At 45.9% G+C, this 5,001-nt stretch overlaps 1 non-coding gene across 1 annotated transcript; it reads left to right on the top strand.

Moving 5' to 3' along the window:
• The first annotated feature begins 4,441 nt into the window (after positions 1–4,441).
• LOC135276188 (U4 spliceosomal RNA) lies at positions 4,442–4,582 on the top strand. The gene has a single exon (XR_010343736.1). It is a non-coding gene; the product is annotated as a U4 spliceosomal RNA (small nuclear RNA).
• Positions 4,583–5,001: the final 419 nt, after the last annotated feature.

Genomic DNA, 5,001 nt, shown 5'->3' on the forward strand with positions numbered 1-5,001 from the left:
TCATAACCTCTAAGTTTATTTTTTTCTTTATTTTTCTCCATATCATCTCCACCATTCAATTGGTATTTAGTTGATCTTTGTTTTGTTGAGTTTAGATCTCATCTCACTAGACCTCACTAGAATGTAAATTCCACCAGGGCAGGGGTTTTGTCTGCTTTGTCCCAGTATTTCAGTGCTTAGAGCAATACCTGATTCCAGTAGATGCGCTATTACATTTTATATTCAAGCTCAACAGATGAGTGAATAAGATGGAAGTGCTTCATCGCTGTCACAACTGATGTATTCATTCAATCCAGAGAGTAAGAACTGCTTAAATCCCATCTTCCACTGTTTATCAGCTGTGTGATGTGTAACAAGACGCTTAACCTCTTAGGTTAAGTCTTAGGTTCTGATGAGTAAAATGAGAATGACAACAGTTCCACCTCATAAGATTGTGTGGCTAAATAAGTTTACAAAAGCCAGGCACGATGGCTCCTGCCTGTAATCCCAGCACTTTGGGAGGCTGAGGCAGGCAGATCACTTGAGGCCAGGAGTGATGAAACCTGGCCAATATGATGAAACCTCATCTCTACTAAAAATACAAAAATTAGCCAGGCATAGTGGTGCACACTTATTGTCCCAGCTACTGGGGAAGCTGAGGAATGAGAATCGCTTGAACCCAGAAGGCAGCGGTTGCAGTGAGCCAAGACCGTGCCACTGCACTCCAGAGTGAGACTCTGTCTTAAAAAAATAAAGTTATAAAAGGTGCTTTGTCTAGCACTTGGATATGTGCTAGATATATTTGATAATATTATTGTTATTATTACTAGTATTATTGTTGTTATTCTCTGATATCATGATACCCTACGTAAAACTCTTCAGCCACTGGGTGGAAGAAAAAAGAACATGGAATCCTTTTATAACCAGCTACCAAATAGGAGAGTGGCTGCAACCTAGGAATCTTGAATTTCTCATTAGAAGCTGCTGCATTCTTTTTTTTTTTTTTTTTTTTTTGAGACGGAGTTTCGCTCTTGTTACCCAGGCTGGAGTGCAATGGCACGATCTTGGCTCACCGCAACCTCCACCTCCTGGGTTCAGGCAACTCTCCTGCCTCAGCCTCCTGAGCAGCTGGGATTACAGGCACGCGCCACCATGCCCAGCTAATTTTCTGTATTTTTGAGTAGAGACGGGGTTTCACCATGTTGACCAGGATGGTCTTGATCTCTTGACCTCGTGATCCACCCTCCTCGGCCTCCCAAAGTGCTGGGATTACAGGCATGAGCCACTGCGCCCGGCTAGAAGCTGCTGCATTCTAATACTGTAAAGTGCACCATTAATAACTTCCTTACAGAAGCCAAAAAAGGGCATGGTAGGAAGTAGGAAAATATTTTCCAACCACTGCAGATTACAAAATAGACTCCCCGCATTAATCAAGTGTTTTCTTCTTCCAATGGGGTAATCTCAAGTACATGACACAAGATAAACACAGAGCCATGCTCCATTAAATTTATGAAAGGATGTTGTTTATTTTTATCACATTTATTGAACTTGAAAGATATCCTTTAGTTCTCAGATCAGCTTCGGCGTGCATGTTTATTTCTGGATTCCTGAGTGCTTTAACAATTAACAAAGTTCTGATCTTTCATCTCCTGAAATGCAGGCCAGTCACATGCCAGGCGGCAGAGGTTTGAAGATGGTTTGGGTGGTGTTGCGTGGCAGTGATATGTCAAGGTATTACAGCAGCTTTTTCTGGTAGTTTAAGGCAATCTGAAATTCTGAAAGATTTAGAAAATGGGAGTGGGGCTGGGCACTGTGGCTCACGCCTGTAATCCCAGCACTTTGGGAGGCTAAAGCAGGAGGATTACTTGAAGTCAGGAGTTGGAGACCAGCCTGGGCAACATAGAGAGATTCTAATCTCTGCAAAAAAATAAATAAAATAAATTAGCCAGGCATGGTGGCATGTGCCTGTAGTCCCAGCTACTTGGGAGGCTGAGGTGGGAGGATTGCTTTAGCCCAGGAATTTGAGGCTGCAGTGAGCTATGATCACGCCACTGAATTCCAGCCTGGGTGACAGAATGGGACCCCAACTCTCAACAAAGAATGAAAAGAAAGGAAATGGGAGTGGTTCTGTCTGCCAGGAGAGTCAGTTGACTCCAGTTAGGCTATTTGGATCCTCACATAGGCTTCTAATGAATGGTAACAGTTTGACCCATACTTCCGGGCAATTTGGTGCTCTTGCCACTGCCTGTGCTAGGAGTGTCCAAGAAATAACCCTCGGCCGGGCGCGGTGGCTCACACCTGTAATCCCAGCACTTTGGGAGGCCGAGGCGGGTGGATCACTAGGTCAAGAGATCGAGATCATCCTGGTCAACATGGTGAAACCCCGTCTCTACTAAAAATACAAAAGATTAGCTGGGCATGGTGGCACACGCCTGTAGTCCCAGCTACTTGGGAGGTTAAGGTGGGAGGATCACTCAAGTCTAGGAGTTCAAGGCTATAGTGAGTTATGATCATGCCACTGTACTCCAGCCTGGGCAACAGAGTGAGACTCTAAAAAAAAAAAAAACTCAACCTTTCCAGACATTCAATTCACATCACAATGATAGTTGACACTGATGCCTATGGTCAGATCCTCAGGAAAGCTGTTACTCCCATTAAAATATCAATAGTGAGCAAAATATATCCAGCGTATTCCCAGAAACAGTTCCCTCTGCAGTGGGATGAAGACCAGCTTCCATTTCTCCTTTTGGATCACCTGCCTCCAGTGCCCAGAATAATGAGAGGAGAACCTGTGGCCAGCAGGGAATCCTGAAGCGTGATTCTACCACTCCTTCGGAGGTGAGACCATAACGAGGCGATAACCAAAGTCTGGAAAAGATGCTCTTCATCACTGGCCCTTCTAAGAAAGGCAAGGTCTTTGTATTTCACCTGAAAGAAAAGGTCACCCCAGAGGAGGAGGACACCAACATAGACATTCCTCACTAGTACTAGGAAGGCTGTCATCCCACAGTGAAAGACAGTTTATGATTAAAACAACTTTGAAGACTGATAAAAGGATGCTTGGAACTTCCTGACCAGGCTAAGAGCATAATGACTTGAGGAACTAAGTGAGGCAGAGTTTCTAACTTTCCCTTTTATTTATTTATTTTTTTGAGGCAGAGTCTCACTCTGTCACCCAGGTTGGAGTGCAGTGGCACGATCTTGGCTCACTGCAACCTCCACCTCCCAGGTTCAAGCAATTCTTCTGCCTCAGCCTCCCGAATAGCTGGGATTACAGGCATGCATCACCACACCTGGCTAATTTTTGTATTTTTAGTAGAGATGGGGTTTCACCATGTTGGCCAGCCTGGTCTCGAACTCCTGAGCTCAAGTGACCCACCCACTTTGGCCAAAATGCTGGGATTACAGGCATGAGCCACTGAGCCCAGCCTCTTTCGCTTTTGTTTTCTAACATTCCTGAGACCTATAACACTTCTGGGTTTTTTTGAGAAGGAGTCTCACTATGTTGTCCAAGTGGGTATCAAACTCCCAGGCTCAAGGGATCTTCTCACCTCAGCCTCCCGAAGTACTGGGGTTACAGTGTGAGCCACCGTGCCTGGGCAGCGGAGCCTGCTGCATTTTGGAACTGCACCACTGTGTGCTGCGAAGCGTATTAGACTCATTCAGCTGACTTCCGGTTCCACCTTGGGAAAGTCACTCAGGCGGCTCCAGCCTCCACATCCGCAGCTGTAAAATGGAGGAGACACTGGGCTTGATGAGCTTTGAGATTCTTCCCAGTTTCCAAGTTTTGTGACTCTGGAAAGCAATGACTTCCCAGTCTACTTTCTATCCTGCAGTGAGGGCACTGGAGTGGTAACTGGTGGCCTCCTGAATCCAAAAGGTCTTCTCCAGAGTTTCATGTCTGTCCATGGTCAGTAGACCTGCCTCACAAGAGTCAGTGCTGAGGCTGGGTGCCGTGAGATTACAGGTCTCACACCTGTAATCCCAGCACTTTCGGAGGCTGATGCAGGCAGATCACCTGAGGTCAGGAGTTTGAGACCAACCTGGCCAACATGGTGAAACCCTGTCTCTTCTAAAAATCCAATAAGCCGGACTTGGTGTGGTGTTGCACACCTGTAGTTCCAGCTACTTGGGAGGCTGAGGCAGGAGAATCGCTTGAACCCAGGGGGGCTGAGGTTGCAGTGAGCTGAGATCGTGCCATTGCACTCCAGTCTGGGCAACAGAACGAGGTTCCATCTCAAAAAAAAAAAAAAAAAAAAAAGTCAGTGTTGAGGGGCCCACGCAGGAATCCCTCAAGGACAGAAGGGAGCTTCCAGAGTGTTCACAGCCCCAGCCTGGAATGAGGATCATGTGAGGTCCCCATGGCATCACTCCTGGTTTTACTGATTACAGAATCCCTAAGATTGGTCCTCCTTTGTCTCACAGCTCCGTCATTTAATCACACACTTAAAAAAAAATTCCTAGCTTTGTGCATTGGCAGTATCGTAGCCAATGAGGTTTATCCAAGGCGTGATTATTGCTATTTGAAAACTTTTCCCAATAACCCGCCATGAGGACTTGCAAGATAGTCGGCATTGGCAATTTTTGACAGTCTCTATGAAGACTGAAAAAAAAAAATTCCAACTTCTTTCCCCCAAAACTGAACGTGAGAAGTAGCTATGGGTCAGAGGCAAAAGAACAAAGGACACCCTCCCCCAGAGAGGAAATACAGAAAGGGTTATCCTTTTTCAAAGGTGAAAGAGTGAAATATCCTCCTTCTCCTGGACAGGCAATTTTATCAGGGCTCACTGCAAGGGGAACAAGATGCTATTGTCTTGACTTAATTGGCATAATATCTCCCCCTCCTCCAAATGAGCGGTCAGACGGCTGCTAAATGCTTTCTGCTTCAGGATGAAATCCCTTTTGAACATTGCACCTTTCATCTGGCAAATACTCCCAGATCCTTCACAAGGCCTTGCTTTTGCTAACAACTCCCTCCTTCACTGAGCTGTGAGCTGAGCTGCCATTTCCAGGGCTCTGGGG

Source organism: Aotus nancymaae, unplaced genomic scaffold (genome assembly GCF_030222135.1).
Source record: "Aotus nancymaae isolate 86718 unplaced genomic scaffold, 86718_ANA_hifiasm-v0.15.2.pri h1tg000020l, whole genome shotgun sequence".
In the NCBI taxonomy this organism is placed as follows: Eukaryota; Metazoa; Chordata; class Mammalia; order Primates; family Aotidae; genus Aotus; species Aotus nancymaae.